The sequence below is a fragment of the Cucurbita pepo genome, chromosome 6 (assembly GCF_057944985.1).
Source record: "Cucurbita pepo subsp. pepo isolate OVF chromosome 6, ASM5794498v1, whole genome shotgun sequence".
In the NCBI taxonomy this organism is placed as follows: Eukaryota; Viridiplantae; Streptophyta; class Magnoliopsida; order Cucurbitales; family Cucurbitaceae; genus Cucurbita; species Cucurbita pepo.
This window is the reverse complement of record NC_141803.1, coordinates 7,660,929-7,683,429: the sequence shown is the minus strand read 5'-3', so window position 1 is coordinate 7,683,429 and position 22,501 is coordinate 7,660,929. Positions and strand designations below refer to the sequence as shown.

Genomic DNA, 22,501 nt, shown 5'->3' with positions numbered 1-22,501 from the left:
GGCATTAAGTTGATGCTTGCCTCCAAGTCACATCATGCTTGAGGCAACTTCTTTTCCCAAATAGATATACAAGAATAGTGAATAAGCCTAAGTCTTTTTTCTTAAGTGGGATTTTATTTTTCAGAATTGCAATACACTTTTCATTTAGTGCCACCACCTTAAATTCTTCGAGCTTCCTCCTATTAGTGAGCACATCCTACAAGAATTTAACATAATTTGAATTTTCTTCAAAGCTTACACCCGTGGTATGTTTATATAAAAATTGACTTCCTTTTTCTTTTTATTCTTTGTGGAAAAGGAGGTGTTGGTATGTACGTTCTACTCTCTTCTTCATTGTTGACTATCGTTTGCGTTTTAGGAGACTGTACTGTTTTAACATAATTTTTGTTTTGATCCTTATGTTTAGTAGTTTCCTCCTTTCTCTACTATATATCAGCTGCTTCTTGGGAGCGACCATCACTATATTCTTTTATTTCACCTCCCCTATTGTGTATTTCTTTCTTGCTTCACGATTCTATTGCTTGACATTGCTCCTTGCCTTTTCTTTTTGGTGTTTCGATATATGGCAGCTTTCCAAGATATCTATTTCATGGATATATGGCAGCTTTCCAATTGCTAATTGACTTGCTTGGATTTCTAAATTTCGCAAGGATGCTTGCTAACTATGCATCACAACATCATTTTTTTGTCATATATTCCTTTATTAGGCTCTCAAGAGATGTTCCATGTATGTGTTGAGGTTGGCTAGTTTCTTTTCCTTGGGCATTGGCTTGCAACCATATGTCATTTGATTTTGTAGTCCAAAACCTGGACGTTAATTTTTCTTAGGTGGCATTTGTTGATTGTATGAGTTTTGTCACTTCCATGAAAAGTTTGGATGGTTTCTCCACCCCAGATTATAAGTGTTTGAAAATGGATTATTTTTCTGGTTGCTAGCATGATTCCCCACATAAAAAATTGAAGTCCGATTACACGGTCATTGATCGAAAGTGTGTTCTTCACAATATACACAAGATTCAGTTGCTATTTGAGTCATTACAGCAGCAGTTTCGACTAGTGCATTAGTCATTGCACCTTGTCCCAATCCTAGATTTTGTAAAATATTGGTCACCGAAGCTAATTGAGCATCAATAGAGGTCAAAGCATCTACTTCAAGTACTCATCTAGTCTTCATCTCTGTTGCACGTTTTCCGTTTTCCCCTTTGGTGGTCTCCTCTTCTTTTTAGGTAACCTTTCCTTTTTATTCGGTTTGTTTCGTCCCATTTGGGGCCGAGAAAGGATAAGTCGTCCACCTAGCACGTTCCTAATTGGCTAGTTAATGACCCACGTGGCTTGATGATTTGGATTATAATTTTCATGCCATCCCAAAAAATTTACTTTTTAATTGCTTCAACATCGGGGTCAGCAATCATGATCATCGCCCATAAACATAAATGTTTTGAAATTTTTCCAAATAACTCAATTAAGTGTACCATTATACTTGATTTATGCAAATTGATATTTTTTTTTTCAGGTTGAATCATAATGAACAATTTCATGTTTACTAATTAGAATAAATTGAGCAATTAATAAGAAAATGGTGAGTATGAGTACAAAATTAAGTACAAAAACGCTTGGTATAACTCTACTTTTGAAGAGTTCTCACACTCCTCGGGTTAGAACAATAACCTACCTACCTGAGGAACAGTAAACTACCTGCCATATTTCTTTTCAAACTAAGACAATTAACTACTGACTCACACCTGGTCTCAGGTATAAGAGTATAAGGTCATGCCTCCCCACTAGGTACAATCAGGCTACCTTAGTAGTATACCATCTATGACTCTTGGGATCCGGTATGGATGACAACTAAACTATCTGTATCCAATAGACCTTAACACCTCTTAGCTAGTTCACGAATAGGGAAAGTGCCCTTATCGCTCTTACAAAATACCTAGTCTAAGGCAATGTTCTATAGAATCCAAAATTGGGTTCTGAGATCATAATAACGTTAAGTAGTAGCTTATGGTCTATATGATCATTACAAATATTTTAGAGTACATTGCATCATCCAATAACAATACTTGGCATAAACGGGATCCCAAACCCAAAATCATGCATTTATAAACGTGAATATACATACACCATGCTCAATATACTCAAACAAGGGATAACGTATCAATCAAGCCATGCTGCAAAAGCTTATAAATATATGAATTCTATCCGAATTCTCAATTATGCATTAAGGAAGGGGTAAAATAAAATAATGTATCAAAGGATAAATTTTTAGGTTTTCAAGACTTAGTTAGAGTACCCATTTAGTCTAGTTTTTTTAACATCAAACATTATTGTGAAAGCCCATCTAAAAATAGGTGAACCGACCTAAATAGTAAGCAAAGGTAGTTCCATGTAGCGGTTGGATAGTGTTAGAGTTCACTATTCATAACCTCTCCCGATGTTTTTCCTCAAATTTCTTGAGAAATGTCCCAAGTTGAATCTATTTTCTATATTATTAAAAATTATTGTAAGAACGATATAAAAAGGGATGAATCAATCCAAACAATGTACAAATATGAGAAAAGACAATACGATGATGTGGCAGATTCCTACGTTGCCACGTCATTCATCTTCTACCTTTTGTCTATACGATACACGCGACAAAGACAACTTCCCACCTCTGTAACTCATTCGTTCTCTAGTGAGTCTATGACCCTCTCTAAGACTTACGTACGGTTGATCATTTGAGACTCATTTTAATTCATTGGGTACAAAAACCACAAAAATATGTTGAGTCAAAGTAGGTTGCTCGATATTGACTTACCCAAAAAATCAAGTCAAGTTGCCCTCAATTTTGGCCATTGAGAGCTTATCTCCTCTCAACTTCTTTAACAACTTTGTTCCTTAATTTGTCCTAAAGCTAATGATATAAGACCCATATCATGACCCGACCTATGGAGAACAAATTTTGTGGATAAAGTTCTAAAATTCCAAAATTTGCTATTCACTAAAAGTCAACTTTTTGGTTCTTCGGTTCTAGTGACTTTAAGCTTTTGGTTTCTTTAGCAAATATGTTTCTTTTCTTGCCACAAAGCAATTCAAATAGGTTTTAAGTGATGAGATTCATCGTGGAGAGGGAATTTCTCAATTTTCAGAAACTTAGTCGAACCTTCCTCTGGTTATTTTTTTTCAAACGCTTCATAAAAATATTTCTATTTTAGCTCAAGAAACTTTTGGAATAGATTAAACGTGCTAAATTTTTACGAAATCAAAACCACCCAAATTCTAGATTTCTTACTAATGGGCTCAAATGACGTTTTGTAGATCTCCTTCTTATGAACCTAAAGAGACCAAATCTCGAAGAGGTCTATAGAGGAAGAATTTTTTTATTATAAAAAAAGCGAGTAAGCATACCCACAATCTAACTTTCAACAAATCTCGTTACTTTTGACTTTTTAAAAATCGGTCTAAGTAGTGACGTAGGGTTGTGCTCTTTCAAGCCAGAATAATTGAGCTTCTAATTCATATATTAAGGTTTAAAAATCTAGGGTTTATTGGAGGGTTGCTCGAGGATGTGAGGTTAAACATGTAGTGACGTAGGGTTTAAAAATCTAGGTTGTGAGGTTAAAAATCTAGGATGTGAGGATGTGAGGTTAAAAAACTAGGTTTAAAAATCGGTCAAAGTAGTGACGTAGGGTTGCTCGAGGATGTGAGGTTAAACATGTAAATTCAATCATTTTTCTTACCATTTATGTTTTCTCATATTTGAATTCAACCAATGAGAGTTTTCCACTTGTCAAACATCCCATGGTTTATAATTTTTGTAATTATCCCAAACTTTTTCTTTAATTATTAATTATTAATTTGGTAATTATCTCAAAAAAACATCATTTTATACCAAAAATATCAATTTGTCATCTTATGAGCTAGCTTCCAAATAAGCCAGTATTGAGGGGCTTAATTTCCAATTTGCTTAACTATGGGCCATTTTTACAATTTCCCACTTTGTAGGGCTATCTTTACAAATTTGGTTTATTACGAGGGTATTATTTGCAAATTGGATTTTATAGGTTAAATTTTTTCTCTCTTTTAGAATTATTTTTCCAAAAATACCCTTTTAGGGTTTTTTTCCTATTTTTTTCGTGACTATTCCTCGGCTCTACTTTCTTTTTTGGGTAAGATTGAATGCATAATACTTGTTTATGCACGATTCGTGCACGCGCGTATGAATCTGTTAGGCAGACTCATATACATACCCTTGGGTCTGACTACTGGCTAGCACACACTCATGCTGCGGGAAACCAACAAGAAAAAAAAGGAGTGTGTATAGTACCTTGCTCTACACATCCATACAACACAGATACTAGAGAAGAATCCTGTGCTTGTGACATACAACATACAACATACTTTGAGGGTTTCACGTGCCACCCTCAATTACAGATTTACGACGGTGCGACCCTATTCAGGAGGCCTGACGCTTTGTTCACATTTGACTAGGGGCACTCATCATGAGTCTACTACCTGTGTAGTCCCAACTCCGTTTTCTTGATTGGTTTATAGAATTACGGTCTTAGTCTTTATCTCATTCCTACATTTAAGTGGAGCACTCACCCTCAGCCATCTACCTGTGTAACCCCAAATCTTTTTCAAGGCTAATTTACGAAATCGTAACTTCTTCCTTACCCGTTTGTACACTCAATAGAAGTTCGAGCTAACTACCCATTTAATCTCAAGTCCTTCTTCAAGATTAGTTTACTTGATTGAAACGTCAGCCTTGACTCGACCCTACACTCAATAATAATTCAAGTGACTTTGGGGTTCTGATGATATTGTTCATACTACTGTTAAGCTTGTTAAGCTTTCTTAATCATTATTAAATGTCATGGAGGTTTCTTAGGTCCTTAGGGGCATCTAGGTGATTTAGTCCTCATCTCGCATTTTTTAAGATGCTTGGGGTTAGTTCCTTGGGGCTAATTCAGTCTCTAGGTGCACGCAAGTCTAGACATATGATCGCTACTCATAATCCAAGGGTACTCGATCTATTAGAAATGTACTTGCCCATATGTATATGTAAACTGCTCTAGCTTTAGGGACCTAATCTTAGCCTGGTTCACTCATGCATACTTTGTTAGGGAGATATTTCTATCAATCAACTCAAGCACGAAAAACATAATCTACTCATTCATGCATGCTTATTAGGGAGATGTCCCTATCAACTAGCAAGGAAATCATAACCTAAACATTCAAGCAAACTCAACGGGAAAATAACACCCATTAGTCACCCAGACCACATATCATAATATCTTATCCTCCATTCTAGCACAACAGAAAACATAAAAATTGGTTTGCTTCATAAACTCTTATGATAAGGTATTTTGTTAATTTTCCTTAACACTATTATGTCCTTACGCAAGCATTACTCGAGAAAAGTCAGAATGACTATTTATATGGATGACGCATGCCTAGCTCAGTAAGTTTTTTCTTGTGTTAGGAGCTTCAAATTTCCTAAAATTTGTTTAGTATAACCTAATTCAAATCATAATAAGATCAACATCAAAATCGGGTCAAAACAATCGAATAGAGGTTAAAACGGGTAATAATTGGAATGATACAGAGAAGATTAGCATGGTTCCTGCGGAAGGATGACACACACCATTCGAGAAATGGTCTAATTGGTTGGGGTGAAATTCTTCCTTATACTCCTCTCAAACTGAATGAATTAGAGTTTGGTCCTCCTAGACCGCTTGATTTGAGACGAATTATCCCTCAATTTCTTCATCAGATATACTTTATTTAGTTCCTTAAGTGTAACGAAAACCTCAATTTTAAATAAAATGAGCTAGAAACAAGAGTGAGTTGAGTTTTACCCCTAAAAAACAAGAGTGAGTTGAGTTTTACCCCTAAAAAACAAGAGTGAGTTGAGTTTTACCCCTAAAACTTACCTGATATTGAATTTCTCTGATTGGGCATACTCTTGAAGTAATTACCCTTTCAAGTTTTCTATAGAAATATTTGTTGGAAGTGGATAAACCGATTGAGATAGGTCTCACACTTCTTATTGTGTAAAATCAAATTGAATTTTTTAAGCTCCTTTCCATTCCTTCAATAGTGACCAAATTTGGGAAATAGGTATTGTGAAATTTTCCACTTCTTTCCTTCACCAAAATTGTGGTTAATTTTATTTTGACTATAACTCTAGAATTTGGAAGGAACATAAGATCTTAAAATCCAAAAAATGAAGGCGTGATTGAAGGATCGGTGTTGCTTGTTTCTTGCTCCAAATGAACGAAACTTAAGAGAAATGATCCACCGCCTTTGAAACATCTAGAACCGCCATGATTTCGTAGTTGATCCTCTTGAAATTTTTGCTAGAAAATCGTGTGTCGATCAAAGCTTTGTCGAATTTAGTTTTGAATTCTAGCCGTTGGATTTGATGATTTGTGAACGTTCTAGATCATATCCAATTCAAAGGGAGATCCAACAACTAGATTATAATTGAGAGACTGGATTATATATATATTTTTTCTTCGGAATAATCCAAAAATTTTAAAAAAATTAGTTACCTCTTGTTAGTCATTTTCTAGTTATGGAGTATCTTTAAGTTCTTATCCATAAAGAATTAAAATTTGGAGAAATTTTGTATTGACTCTTCTTTATACATTAAATCCTTTCTTGAGAGAAGTGTATCATGTGATATCACGTGAGTGGAATGACATAGACTTTTGTAACATAGACACATAAACTATGTTGTGTACGGTAGATAAGCTTTTTGGGAGTGCGAATCTATAGGCCACTAGTTCTATTCCTTCTAGTATCTCAAAAGGATCGATGAACTTCGGGCTTAGATTCCCTTTCTTACCAAAATCTAAACATCCCTCTCTTGGGTGCTATCTTTAGGAACACATGGTCTCCTACATTAAAAATTTAAGTTTTTACGCCTTACATCTACATAAATATTTTACTAACTAAAATTTTATTTTTATTAGAAACAAACAAACAAAAAAAAAAAAAAAAAAAAAAAAAAATTAAAATTCGAACTTAAATCAATCTAACCCAAAACTATATGGTTGGGTTGGGTCGAGTTCAGTTTTGGTGATGTCCCACATTGGTTGGGGAGGAGAACAAAACACCCTTAAGGGTGTGGAAACCTGCCGCACTAGCAGATGTGTTTTAAAGCCTTGAGAGGAAAGCCGTAAGGGAAATCCCAAAGAGGATAATATCTGCTAACGGTGGGCTTGAGTCGTTACTAAATGTTATCAAAGCCAAACAGCAGGCGATGTGCCAGCGAGGAGGTTGTTCCCCAAAGGGGGATGGACACGAGGTGGTGTGCCAGCGAGGACGCTGGGTCTCGAAGGGGGGGGGGGGGGTGGACTGTGATGTTCCACATTGGTTGGGGAGGGAGAACAAAACATCCTTTATAATAAGGGTGTGGAAACCTTTCCCTAGCAACACGTGAGCAGAAAAGAATTTACAATTTTCAACATAAATATTTGCTACTGGATCGTTGCAGTTTTTAACATAAATTGTTCGGATAAGAGAAATATCTGCTATTGGGTCGTTACAGTTTTTAACATAAATTGTTCGGATAAGAGAAATATCTGCCATTGGGTCGTTACAGTTTTTAACATAAATTGTTCGGGTTAAAAAGAATTTACATCCCAAACAATTCCATTCCATTTATGAAGGTTGTTTTGTTCTTTGATTACAAAGTCCAAGGAAATGGCTAAAAATAAATCTCTCTAATTTTTTATTTATATATAATAAATACATTGGAAGAATGGGCTCTTATTATTTTCACATTAATTTTAAATACATTGGTTCATTGATTTAAGGAGAATATTAAATGACGTCATAAAGATCACTTATAAACATTATTATTTAATATTTTAATATTATTTTTTTTAGAGAAAGCTCAAACATTTTTTAAAAATTCAATCATGGATTTTTAAAATAATAATAGTTATTTTTTTATATATTCATATTAACTTTAAATAATATTTTTAAAAAATAATCTCATCTCTGCTTTCAATACATTTATATACCTTCACTCATGTTTTAAATAAATAGAATATGTATAGAAGATGTTTAAAGTTGAAAACATTATTAAACTATTATATCTATCTAAGTGACCCATTTGTAATTGAAAAAAAAATATATATTGTTTAAGATCTAAAATCGTATCTATAGTCTTGAGTTTAGAATTCATTTCCAGGTGTATTTGGATGCATAGTGGCCCTCAGACCTTCTGAACTGTGTTTGAACTCGCACGTTTGATTCGACCTCATGTCATGACCCACGCTCCTCTCCAATGACCGGTTAGTTCGGCTCTACAACTTCAAATGGCTTAAATGACTTGGGTTGCTCCATTTGTTCCAATGTTTTCTAGATCTTCCCTAATTTTTTTTATTTTTTTATTTTTATCCTCTTGAAGTGGATTTTAGTATTTCTAGAAGAAATTGAAATATGGCCACTTTTTGGCCCATTTTAAAGAATTCTAAGATAACTTATAGATTTAATTGTGGGCATTAGGTAATTAAACTACTCAATGTGTTCTAATTGGGTCTCGTGAATTCTCATAAGTTGACTTGGATTTCAAATGATGGATTTGGACTAGCTTCATGGTTAAATTAGCAAGTTCGGCTTAAGTTACTCAGTTAAGTGGCTTAACTTTTTGCTTGGTTGAGCGAATTGTATGATGTACGATTACACGTGCCTTGTGTCCCTATGTTGTATTATTCCATATTTGTAAGTTGTGCTATAATGTGATTATTCCTTGTTATAGAATAATATGATGTATATAATCTTTGATGCATAAGCCTCCATACACCATGCTGTGTAAGCTATGTTAAGTATGAAAGATCTCACAAGAATCGTTATGTTCTTCGCCTACATCATTACTTTTCCCGTTTTTAAAATTAGGCAAAGAATCAAGAGTAATTCAAGGAAACTTTTTGGGTAAGAGCTTAATAGGAGGATAGAGTTTTGCCATTCAAGCCCCTCCCTTAGAAACTTTGAATTTGGTTGTTTTTTTATTTAGTAAGAATTAGACCAATTCTCACAATAAATTTTGATATGGGAGAAAATAAACTCAATTTGGGACCTACCCAAAAAAATTGAGGCGCAAACAACTTAGGGAATGTAGCAAAAACCGATCACGAATAGGGCCGAACAAGTAAACCACAATATAGACAAACCTTTTCTCACATTTTTGAATCAGTTCAAATGCTTTTAGACCGTTTCTAAAAAAAAAAATATTTATTTTTCTAGAAAATAGGTACTATTTGCCACTTACTCCTCAAGAAGTTTGAAGGAATTTCAACCTTGGGAAGGTTCCTGAATGGAGCACCCAAACACAACCAAATGAGTAAGTAACTATTTCAAGCAAGTTTCAAGGAACACGGTCGGAGTTGATTAGAAACTTTGGCAAATGATTAGCATTCATATTTAGAAGCCTAATTTACCGCATTATGAAAGATAAGCCTTGAAAACCTAAAACTTTACAGTTTAGCACGATATTCAGTTTTATAGTATTCGTTTGCATGAATTGTGAATACAAGTAGTTTTATTATCTAACAAGTACCTAAGCATGCTTTATTGGTTTATTATGTGGAGCATGATTTATGCCTATGTATAATTTTACATTCATGTTTGAGAGTTTGGAAACCCGTATGTGCCCAATTAGTATTTGGGTGATCGTTATGTGGCCTTGAGTGCCTACTATGACTATTTTAGATCATGAGCTATTGTCTTACAATAAGTTGATCTTAGGACCTAGCTATTAAGTCACACGGAATTTTTGGGTTGATTAGGTACCTTATAGGAACGTTTGGGCATAAACCCTGTTCGTAAATTAACCAACATGGGTTAGGGTTTACTTGGTACATAGGAATTAGTTATCACCCACAAGGAACTCCAAGAGTCATAGAATGTACACTACTAAGGTAGCTCTGGTTATGCTTAGTGGGGAACCATGGCCTTATACTTTTCTAGCCCAAGAAGCCTGTATGAGTAGGTAGTCTTCTGTTCTAGCCAATAGAAACAACGAATACGTAGATACTGTTCTAACCTGAAGAGGGTGTAAGAATAGCTAATTTATTTATTTAGCCTAAAAAGGTGAAGTCGTAGGAAGTTGTTGATTGGTGTCACAATCACTGAAACGATTGTGACACCGAGAAAGTTATCGAGAATGATGACTAAGTTAAGTAGGGAAGAGTGTCACAACCACACTAAGAGAAAATAAGTTGTGACCCCCACACGCAAGATAGTCAAGGGGCGACCCTCAAGTGGCGCCCATCCGACCATGGGAGGGTCAAGATTGAGAAGTGTCATGATACAACCGATGAGGATAGTCCATCATCCAAAACACCAAGAGTATGCACTCAAGTTAAGCTGAGGCATACGCAAGATTCAAGAGATTGAAGCGACACGAGTGTCAAAGGGAAGCTCGAAGAGGGTCGGGTTCGCCCGACCATAAAGGGGTCCAAGAGGTGTGCGAACCAACTTGTAAGTCCATACGCGCATGTGTAGATCATGTGTAGAAAAATTAAGTACACATCCAAATTGCGTGTTTAGGATAGCCACCCTAGGAAAATAGACAGTTACCATAGGTTCCACTCATGAAATTGCATGTGATTGCATTTAACTCCGATAGGGGTAACTTATTGAGTATTTCTTAAAATACTCAAGCCATGTGCTACTTCCATTTTCAGTAAAGGCAAGTCACCCCCGTAGAGCTGATGATGACATCACAAGTAAAACTATGACACATGCATAAAATAGTTGTATTTAAATTCCTAAACCATAGGTTAGTATACTGAAGTTTTCAATTTTAAATTTTACTTGTTTTTTTTTTTTTTTTTTTTTTTTTTTTTTTTTTTTTTTTTTTTTTTTTAACTTTCATTATATTGCTTTAAAGACGTTTTCAACATGTAAGTCCATGACAATGTTTTACGATAATGTTTTCAATGTTTATTTCTACATAGGAGATGATGATATGCAAATAGTAGCGACTTCAGATTAGTAGAAAATCTAGAGTCGTTTCAAAATCTTTAGAACCAATGTATAGGTAAAATATTCTAATGAATAAAATAGTTATACTTCTAAGATGTAGTTCAAGTGTGTTCTCAATAGATGACCTCTTTAATGATTTTTTCTTTCCTATGATTCAAGTGATTCAAAAACTCTTATGAGTTCCTGTCATTCTACTTGTTATTTAATGCAATTATTCTAGTTGTTGTCTCATTCTGGTTGCTGTTTCTAACTATTTGTTGGATTTTTTTTTTGTCAATTTATAAATTGGTGAGCATTCTTCTGCCGTTGCTAGACATTTCAGAGTGTCATTGACATTTAATTCTATTGGTTGATCATTCATTCTCAAAATTATAGTTCCCTTGTGGACTTCTGCCAATGTTCTTCTGGTTTTCGAAAATGGTCTTCCCAAGATAATTGGTACATCACAGTTTGCTTCATAGTCTAGAACAATAAAAAATTTTGGAAATACGAATTTATCCACTTGAATTAAAATGTGTTCGATCTTTCCTTATGGACAAGTGATGGATCTATCGGCTAGTTGGATGGTGACGGTAGTTGGTCTAGCTTCACTCATCCCTAACTTCTTGTAAATAGACAGAGATATTAAGTTGATGCTTGCCCCCAAGTCACATAATGCTCGACCTAACTTCTTTTCTCAAATAGATACAGAAATAGTAAATAAGCTTGGGTCTTTTTTCTTTAGTGGGATTATTTGCAATACACTTTTCATTTAGTGTCACCATCTTAAATTTTCTAAGCTTCCTTCTATTAGTGAGCACATCCTACAAGAATTTAACATAATTTGGCATTTTCTTCCAAGCTTCCATCCGTGGTATGTTTATATGAAAATTAACTTCCTCTTTTTTTTTTTTTTTCTCTTTGTGGAAAAGGAGGTGTTGGTATGTACGTTCTACTCTCTTCTTCATTGTTAACTAGCATTTGCGTTTTAGGAGACTATACTTTTTTAGCATAATTTTTGTTTTGATCCTTGTGTTTAGCAGTTTCCTCCTTTCTCTCCTATATTATCCGCTTTTTCTTACGAGTGACTGTCACTGTGTTCTTTAATTTCACCTCTCCTACTGGGGATTTCTTTCTCGATTCTCGATTCTCGATTCTATTGCTTGACATTATTTCTTGCCTTTTCTTTTTGGTGTTTTGGTATCTACTGGCAGCTTTCCAAGAGATCTATTTTGTAACTCAGTTTCTAATTGACCTACTTGGACTTCCAAATTTTGCAAGGATGCTTACGGACTCTTATCAAAAAAATTATTTTTTGTCATATATTCCTTTATTAGGCTCCCAAGAGATGTTCTCTGTATCGGTTGAGCTTAACTAGTTCCTTTTCCTTCGGCATTGGCTTGTTAGGACCATATGCCATTTGATTTTGTACTCCAAAGCTTGGAGGGTAATTTGTCGCAGGTGACATCTGTTGATTATATGAGCTTTGTCTCTTCCATAAAAAGTTTGGATGGTTTCTCCACCTCAGATTATAAGTGTTTGAGAATAGATTATTTTTCTGGTTGCTAGCTTGATTCCCCACATAAAAAATTGAAGTCGGATTACTTGGTCATTGATCAAAAGTGTGTTCTTCTCCACAATATACACAAGATTCAGTTGTTATTTGAGTCATTATAGCAATAGTTTCGACTAGTGCATTAGTCATTGAACTTCGTCCTAACACTAGATTTTGTAAAATATTAGTCACCGAAGCTAATTGAACATCAATAGAGGTCAAAACATTAACTTCAGGTACTTATCTAGTCTTATTCTCGGCTGTGACTTTTCCGTTTTCCCCTTTGGTGGCCTCCTCTTCATTTTAGGTAATCTTTCCTTTTTATACGGTTTGTTTCTTCCCATTTGGGGCTAAGAAAGGATAAGTCATCCACCTAGGACGTTCCTAAATGGGTAGTCAAGGACCCACGTGGCTTGATGATTTGGATTATAATTTCCATGTCATCCCTAAAAAATTTTCTTTTTGAATTGCTTCAACGTCAGGGTTAGTAATTTGTACATGGTCATCGTCAATAGGTTTGTTTCTAGATTTGTTACAACATCATGGTTCAATGTAAATGTTCTGAAATTTTACCAAATAACCCAATTAAGTGTACAATTAGACTCGATTTATGCAAATTGATATTTTTTTCATGTTGAACCATAATGAACCATTTCATGCTTACTATAAACTGATCAATTAATAAGAAAATTGTGAGTATGAGTACAAAATTAAGTACAAAAAGGTTTGGTATAATTTTACTTTTGAAGAGTTATCACCCTCCTCGGGTTAGAACAATAACCTACCTGCACGAGGAATAGTAAACTACCTGCCATATTTCCTTTCAAACTAAGACAATTAGCTACCGACTCACACCTGCTCTTAGGTATAATAGTATAAAGTCATGGCTCCCCACTAGATACAACCAAGTTACCTTAGTAGTATACCCTCTAAGACTCTTAGGATCCCCTGTGGGTGACAACTGAACTCTGTGTATCCAATAGACCCTAACCCTTCTTAGTAAGTTCACGAATAGGAAAAATGCCCTTATTGTCCTTACAAAATACCTAGTCAACCCAATGTTCTGTAGAATCCAAAACTGGGTTCTAGGATCATAATAACGAAGTAGTAGCTTATGGTCTATATGATTATTACAGATATTGTAGAGAATATTCCATCATCCAATAACAATACTTGGCACAAACGGGATCCCAAATCCTAAATCATGCATTTATAAACGTGAATATACGTACATCATGCTCAACATACTCAAACAAGGGATAATGTATCAACCAAGCCATGTTGAAAAACTTATAAATATATCAATTCTATCAAAGTTATCAATTATGCATTATGGAAGTGTAAGATAAAATAATGTACCAAACTGCTAAATTTTAGGTTTTCAAGATTTAGTTATCATGATACTAGGTCAATTAGCCTCCTAAGTATGATTTCTAAAAGTTTTTCGATGGTTCTAATCGACCCTACAAGTATCTTTTGAAACATACTCCATATGGCTAATTACATGTTTGAGTGTGTTTGGGATCATTATTCATGGCCTTTTCGAAAGTAAAATTTCTTCAAATTCCTTGAATACGTACCCGATTGAGTCTAGTTTTTTCAGCATCAAATATTATTGTGAGAGCCCATCCTAAAATATGTGAACCAACCCAAATAGTAAGCAAAGGTCGTTCTATGTTCTATGTAGCCATTTACCTGTTGGATCGTGTTAGAGTTCACTTTTCACAACCTCTCTAGAGCTTATTTTTCCTCAAATTTTTTTAAAATTTCTCAAGTTGAATCTATTTTCTATAATATTAAAAATTATGGTAAGAAAGATATAAAAAGAGATGAATCAATCCAAACAATGTACAAATATAAGAAAAGACAATAGGATGATGTGACAAATTCCTACGTTGCAACGTCACACTCATCCTCTACCTTTTATCTTTACAATACACGCACAAAGACATCTTTCCACCTCTGTAACTCATTCATTCTCTAGTGAGTCTATGACCATCTCTACTCATTTCTTCATGAAACTTAAAGACCTACATACGATTGATCATTTGAGATTGATCTTAATTCATTTGGTTCAAAAACCACAAAAATATGTTGAGTCGAAGTAGATTGCTTCGTCGCTCTCGATTTAGGCAATTGAAAGCTTATCTCCTCTCAACTTCGTCAGCAACTTAGTTCCTTAATTTGTACTAAAGCTAATGGTATAAGACCCATCTCATGACTCAACCGATGGAGAACGAATTTTGTGGATAAAGTTCTAAAATTCCAAAATTTGTTACTCACTCAAAGTCAACTTTTTGATTCTTCCGTTCAAGCGACTTTTAGCTTTTGGTTTCTTCATCAAATATGTTCCTTCTCTTGCTGCAAAGCAATGGGGGATGAGATTTGTCGTGGTGAGGGAATTTCTCAATTTTCAGAAATTTAAGTCTTCCTCTGGTTATTTTCCTTCCCGCGCTTCATAAAAATCTTTCTATTTGATTTCACGAAACTTTTGGAATAGATTAGACATGCTAATTTTTACGAAATCAAAACCGCCCAAATTCTAGATTTCTTACTAATGGGCTCAAATGACATTTTGTAGATCTTCTTATGAACCAAAATTTCAAAGAGGTCTATATAAGAAGAATTTTTTTTTTTTTTTTTTTTTTTTTTTTTTTTTTACAAAAAGTGAGTAAACATACTCATAATCTAACTTTCTATAAATCTCGTTACTTTTGACTTTTTTAAAATCGGTCAAATTAGTGACTTAGGGTTGTGCTCTTTCAAGCAAGAATAATTTGAGCTTCTAATTCATATATTAAGATTTCAAATTTGAGAAAACATAAATGGCAAGAATAAACATGTAAATTCAATCACTTTCCTTACCATTTATGTTTTCAAAAATTTGAATTCAACCAATGAGAGTCTTCCACTTGTCAAACATCCCATGGTTGATAATTTTTGTAATTATCCCAAACTTTTTCTTTAATTATTAATTATTAATTTGGTCATTATCTCAAAAAAGAAAAAATCATCATTTTATACCAAAAATATCAATTTGTCATCTTTTGAGCTAGCTTCCAAATAAGCCCGTATTGAGGGGCTTAATTTCCAATTTGGTTAAATTTTTTCTCACTCGTTTAGAATTATTTTTCCAAAAATACCCTTTTAGGGCTTTTTCCAATTTCTTCGTGACTATTCCCCGGCTCTACTTTCTTTTTTGGGTAAGGTTGAATGCATAATACTTGTGTATGCACGATTCGTGCAGGCGCGCATGAATCTGTTAGGCGGACTCATATACATACCCTTGGGTCTGACTACAGGCTAGCACACACTCACACTCATGTTGCTGGAAACCAACAAGAAAAAAAGGAGTGTGTATAGTATCTTGCTCTACACATCCATACAACACACATACTAGAGAAGAATCTTGTGCTCGTGACATACAGCATACAACATACTTTGAGGGTTTTACGTTTCATCCTCAATTACAGATTTACGACAGTGCGACCCTATTCAGGAGGCCTGACGCTTTGTTCACATTCACTTGGGGCACTCATCATGAGTCTACTACCTGTGTAGTCCCAACTCCGTTTTCTTGATTGGTTTATAGAATTACGGTCTTAGTCTTTATCTCATTCCTACATTTAAGTGGAGCAATCACCCTCAGCCATCTACCTGTGTAACCCCAAATCTTTTTCAAGGCTAATTTACGAAATCGTAACTTCTTCCTTACCCGTTTGTACACTCAATAGAAGTTCGAGCTAACTACCCATGTAATCCCAAGTCCTTCTTCAAGATTAGTTTACTTGATTGAAACGTCAGCCTTGACTCGACCCTTCACTCAATAATAGTTCAAGTGACTTTGGGGTTTTGAGGATATTGTTCATACTACTGTTAAGCTTGTTAAGCTTTCTTAAGCATTATTAGATGTCATGGAGGTTTCTTAGGTCCTCAGGGGTATCTAGGTGATTTAGTCCTCATCTCGCATTTTTTAAGATGCTTGGGGTTAGTTCCTTGGGGCTAATTCAGTCTCTAGGTGCACGCAAGTCTAGACATATGATCGCTACTCATAATCCAAGGGTACTCGATCTATTAGAAATGTACTGGCCCAGATGTACATGTAAACTGCTCTAGCTTTAGGGACCTAATCTTAGCCTGGTTCACTCATGCATACTTTGTTAGGGAGATATTTCTATCAATAACCTAAAGCACGAAAAACATAATCTAATCATTCATGCATGCTTATTAGGGAGATTTTCCTATCAACTAGCAAGGAAATCATAACCTAAACATTCAAGCAAACTCAACGGGGAAATAACACCCATTAGTCACCCAGACCACATATCATTATATCTTATCCTCCATTCTAGAACAACAGAAAACATAAAAATTGGTCTGCTTCATAAACTCTCATGATAAGGTATTTTGTTAATTTTCCTTAACACTATTATGTCCTTACTCAAGCATTACTTGAGAAAAGTCAGAATGACTATTTATATGGATGACGCATGCCTTGCTTAGTAAGTTTTTTCTTGTGTTAGGAGCTTCAAATTTTCTAAAATTTCTTTAGTATAACCTAATTCAAATCATAATAAGGTCAACATCAAAATCGGGGAAAAACAATCGAATAGAGGTTAAAACAAGTAATAATTGGAACGATACAGAGAAGATTAGCATGGCCCCTGCGAAAGGATGACATGCACCAATTGAGAAATGGTCCAAATTTTTTATAAATCAGAGTGGAGCAGTGAAAGTGTGGTGGGCCCATAACCCATAGGTCCCAGGATCGAAACCTGGCTCTAATATGATGCACGACCCCAAGACATGAAAAATGGTTGGTGGCTCATATTATTGTGTTATGTTACATTTATCCGTTACTCGTTTCTGACAACAACACCAGAGAATGCTAGCCCGACTAGAAGGGGCTCAGAAGATGTGTGTAATGATTTTGAATATGACTTAAAATGGATAGGCCCCATTCATGTGTATGTCTTCATTTTCTAACCCTAATAGTGGGTCATTTTGTGAGTATTTCTTAAAATACTCATACTACTTCTATGTTTCATGTAAAGGTTGCACAATTGACACTATATTTAAATTTCTTAGACTTTAGGTTTTTTAGGATATGGTGGTTCATTTAATATTTCTTTTTTCTTGTTTTAAAGACATTTTCTTAAATATGTAAGGACATAAAGTTGTGTTTACGAAGATGATTTAATTGATTATTTTCACATAAGAAGTTACATTATGTATATGGTAGCGACTTTAAGTCAGTAGAAATCTAGGGTCCTTACATTTCTCCCCTCAATTCTTTCATGAAACTTAAAGATGGAGTCTCAAGAAAGAGTTAGGGACCGATATCTCACCTTTTCGTGGACTGTATCCTAAGTTATCAGCTTCCAAACTCGATGGAATACTCAATTTTATGGTTTATTTAGTAGTATTATTGTGGCATACTAAGGCCACAATTTTTCCACAAGAATTCATCCTTATACTCCTCTCAAACTAAATGAATTAATTTGGAAGGACGACTTTATGTAAGTGTGCCCAATATTGGATTCCAATCTTTGGTCTGCAACTAAACCCAAAATGTAGAGTTTGATCGTGCAGCTTGATCTTAGACTAATTATCCCCCAATTCCTTAATCAGATATGTTTTACTTAGTTCCCTAAGTCTAACGAAAACCTCAATTTTAAGTAAAACGGGCTTGAAACAAGAGTTTGAGTTTTATCCCCAACTTACATGATATTGAATTTCTCTAATTTGGCACACTCTTGGAGTTATTGCCCTTTCAAGTCTTCTATGGAAATGTTTCTGGAGGTACAGAAACCGATTGAGATAGGTCTCACACGAAGAATTAGTGTGAAATCGAATTGAATTTTTTAAGCTCCTTTCTATTCCTTCAATAGTGGACCAAATTTGGGAAATAGGTTTTGGGCATTTTTGTGCTTCTTTCCTTCACCAAAATTGTGTTAATCTTATTTGGAAGCTATAAAAACAAGTTTGGAGGGAAATAGTGGACTATAGCTCTCAAATTTTGAAGGAACATGGAAACTCAAAACCTAAAAAATGAAAATGCTTATAACTCATGATTGAAGGATTGTTGCTGCTTGTTTCTTGCTCCAAATGAACACACATGGCTCATAACTTAAGAGAAAAGAACCACCACTTTTGAAACGTCTAGAACCGCCATGATTTCGTAGTTGATCCTTTTAGATCTTTCACAAGAAAATCCTGTGCCGGTCAAAGATTTGTCGAATCTTGTTGTATGAGATGACCTGTGAACGTTCTAGATCATATCCAATTTAGAGGGAGATCCAACCACTAGATTTCAAGAAACCGTGGATTATGTGCATAAGGGTACTATGAAGGATTTAATTTGGTCACCAATGACAATTTCGTGATTCTTTTAAACTTTATAAACAAAGTAAATTACCACTTTCTCATAAAATTTAATATTATTTTTTTATAAAATTCGTTACCTCTTGACTTTTCTATCTTATATTTGAAACGACCCTTCTTTATATGTTAAGTCCTCTCTAAAGGGAAGTGTATCATGTGCTATCACATGAGTGAGGTGATGTATATTTTCTTAACATGGGCACATATATAAATTGTGTACGATAGGTAAGTTTTGTGGAGTGCGAGTCGGTAGGCCAACTAGTCCTATTCTTTCTAGAATCTCAAAAGGATCGATGAACTTGGAGTCTAGCTTCCCTTTCTTACAAAATCCGAGCATCCCTCTCATGGGTGCTATCGTTAGGAACACATGGTCTCCCAAAATTTAAGTTTTTAAGTCATAATATTTTACTAACTAAATTCTTTTTTTATTAAAAATAAACTAAAAAAATATATATATCGAACTTAAATCAATCTAAACTAAAACTATAAAGTTGGGTTGGGTCGAGTTCTGTTTTTAACATGAGTTGTTTTGGTCAAAAAGAATTTACATTGGAAACCTTTAAGGAAGAAGTTCGAAAGAGAAAGCCAGAAAAGATAATATCTGCTAGTGGTGGGCTTGAACCGTTACAAAAATTAATCTCACCTTTTCCATTTACGAGCATCCTATTACACCAAACCCACTTGAAAGAATCATTGAATCATAAAATGAGGTAGTTTTGTTCATTGATTATAAAGGACCGTCATAAAGATCACTTATACAAATAATTATTAATATTTTTAAATAGTTATTATTATTATTATTATTTTTTTTTTAATTTAACCATTGATTTATATTCATATTGAATTAAAAAAAACATTTTCTTTTATTGATTTTATCTATTTTTTTCGAGTGTTTTATTTTATTTCATAAAATTTCCATAAATTAGAACTATTATCAAAATATATATTGTTAAAATAGAGTTTGTAATTGTGGGGTCTTTAAATACATTTAAATAAATAGAATATGTAATGACCTATGTTACCATATGTATCATGGTCCAAAAACTATTTAAGAAATACTTTATTTTAAAATTTTCATGGGCTTAAAAATTTATAAACTTGTAATATAGTGAAATCACGAAGTTGAAAACATTATTAAACTATTTTATGCATGGAGTTATAATTAAAAAGGCAAAAATGATGATTTATCGCTTCATTTTATGGCCTCCTATTCTCTACCTCAAACGTATTCAATAATAAGTATTTAAAAATAATCAATAAGATCTTATTTTTAATTGGGGCAATAAATAAATAAATGCACGAAACTTTTATTTCACGTTTTCTAAGACCTAAAATCGTATCTATAGCCTTGAGTTCATATCTCATTTCGAGGTGAGTTTAGATGCATAGTACCCCTATTTTATAAGACCTCCAGAATCGTGTTTGAACCCGCACGCTTGACTCGACCTGATGTCACGACCTGTGCTCCTCCTCAGTGACTGCTTAGCTCGGTAATACGACTTCAAATGGTTTAAATGGCTTGGGTTGCTCCATTTTTTCCTGTTCCAATTTTTTCTAGACCTTCCCTAATTTTTTATCCTCATGAAGCTGATTTTAGAATTTCTAAAAGAAACTTAGATGAGTATAGCTACTTTTTGGCCCATTTAAAGAATTATAAGATAAATTATAGGTTTAATTGTGTACATTAGGTAAATTAAATCTCTAAATGTGTTCTAATTTGGTGTCGTGAATTCTCATAGGTTGACTTGAATTTCAAAAGGATGGATTTGGACTAGCTCCATGGTTAAATTAGCAAGTTCGGCTTAAGCTACTCAATTAAGTGGCTCAACTTTTGGCTTGGTTGAGCGAATTGTATGATATACAATTTCACGTGCCTCGTGCTCCTCGCCCCATACACATGTCATAATTATGATTGTTATGCTATGTTTTGTTGTACGATATCATGCTATGTTGTGTTATGCCATATTTATAAGTTGTGCTATAATATGATTATTCCTTGTTATAGAATAATATGATGTTGATCATCTTTGATGCATAAACCTCCATACACCACATTGTGTAGCTATCTTAAGTATGAAAGATCTGACAAGAATTATATATACATGATTCATAGGCTCGACATGTTATTAACCTACCTCACTACTTTCACCGTTTTTAAAATTAGGCAAAGAATCCAGAGTAATTCAAGGAAACATTTTGGGTAAACCTTCTCCATTTTCTTCAAAAATCTTCCTTTATAGAAAATTTCAACTTTTGGTCTCTTTAGACTATTAGGAAAGACCTAATACGAGGATAGAGTTTTGCCATTCAAGCCCCTCAGTTAGAAACTTTGAATTTGGTTGTTTTTTATCTAGTAAGAACTAGGCGAGTTCTCACAATAAATTTTGATGTTGGAGAAAATAAACTCAATTTGGGACCTACCCAAGAAAATTGAGGAGCAAACAACGGAGTGAATGTAGCAAAAAGCGATCACGAACACGACCGAACAAGTAAACCACTATATAGACAAACCTTTGCTCACATTTTTGAATCGGTTCAAATCCTTTTAGACCGTTTATCAAAAAAAAAAAAAATTATTTTTCTAGAAAATAGGCACTATTTGCCACTTACTCAAGAAGTTTGAAGTAATTTTAACCTTGGGAAGGTCGTGAATGGAGCACCCAAACACAACCAAATGAGTAAGTAACTATTTTGAGCAAGTTTCAAAAAATACTTGTAGGAGTCCATTAGAACCTTTGGCAAATGATTAACATTCATATAAGTCTGATCGACCGTATAATGAAAGATAAGCCCCGAAAACCTAAAACTTTACAATTTAGCACAATATTTCGTTTTACGGTATTCGCTGGCATGAATTGTGAATACAAGTAGTTTTATTATCTCACAAGTACTTAAGCATGATTTATTGATTTATTATTATTTATTTGAGTATGTGGAGCATGATTTATGCCTCCGTATACTTTTAGATTTATGTTTGAGGGTTTGGAAACCCATATGTGCCGAATTAGTATTTGGGCGATCATCATGTGGCCTAGATCATGAGCTATGACCATTTTAGATCATGAGCTATTGTCTTACGATAAATTGATCCTAGAACCTAGCTATTGAGTCACACGAACTTTTTGGGTTAATTAGGTACCTTATAGGAACGTTTGGGCATAACCCCTATTCGTAAATTTACCGTAGGTACCTTATAGGAACGTTTGGGCAAAACTCCTATTCGTAAATTAACCAACATGGGTTAAGGTTTACTTGGAACATAGGAATTAGTTATCACCCACAAGGGACTTTAAAAGTCATAGAATGTACACTAATAAGGTAGCTCTGGTTATGCTCTTTTCTAGCCCAAGGAGACTGTATGAGTAAGTAGTCTATTGTTCTAGCCAATAGAAGCAACGAATAGGTAGATACTATTCTAACTTAAGAGGGTGTAAGAATAGCTAATTTATTTATTTAGCCTAAAAAGGCAAAGTCATAGGAAGTTGTTGCTTGGTGTCACAATCAATGATATGATTGTGACACCGAGAAAGTTATCGAGGATGATGACTAAGTTAAGTGGGGAAGAGTGTCACAACCACACTAAGAGAAAATAAGTTG

At 34.4% G+C, this 22,501-nt stretch overlaps 2 non-coding genes across 2 annotated transcripts; both read left to right on the top strand.

Moving 5' to 3' along the window:
* The first annotated feature begins 5,549 nt into the window (after window positions 1–5,549).
* Window positions 5,550–5,654, top strand: LOC111797763 (U6 spliceosomal RNA). Its single transcript, XR_002815590.1, has one exon. It is a non-coding gene; the product is annotated as a U6 spliceosomal RNA (small nuclear RNA).
* Window positions 5,655–17,125: 11,471 nt separating this feature from the next.
* Window positions 17,126–17,230, top strand: LOC111797760 (U6 spliceosomal RNA). Its single transcript, XR_002815587.2, has one exon. It is a non-coding gene; the product is annotated as a U6 spliceosomal RNA (small nuclear RNA).
* Window positions 17,231–22,501: the final 5,271 nt, after the last annotated feature.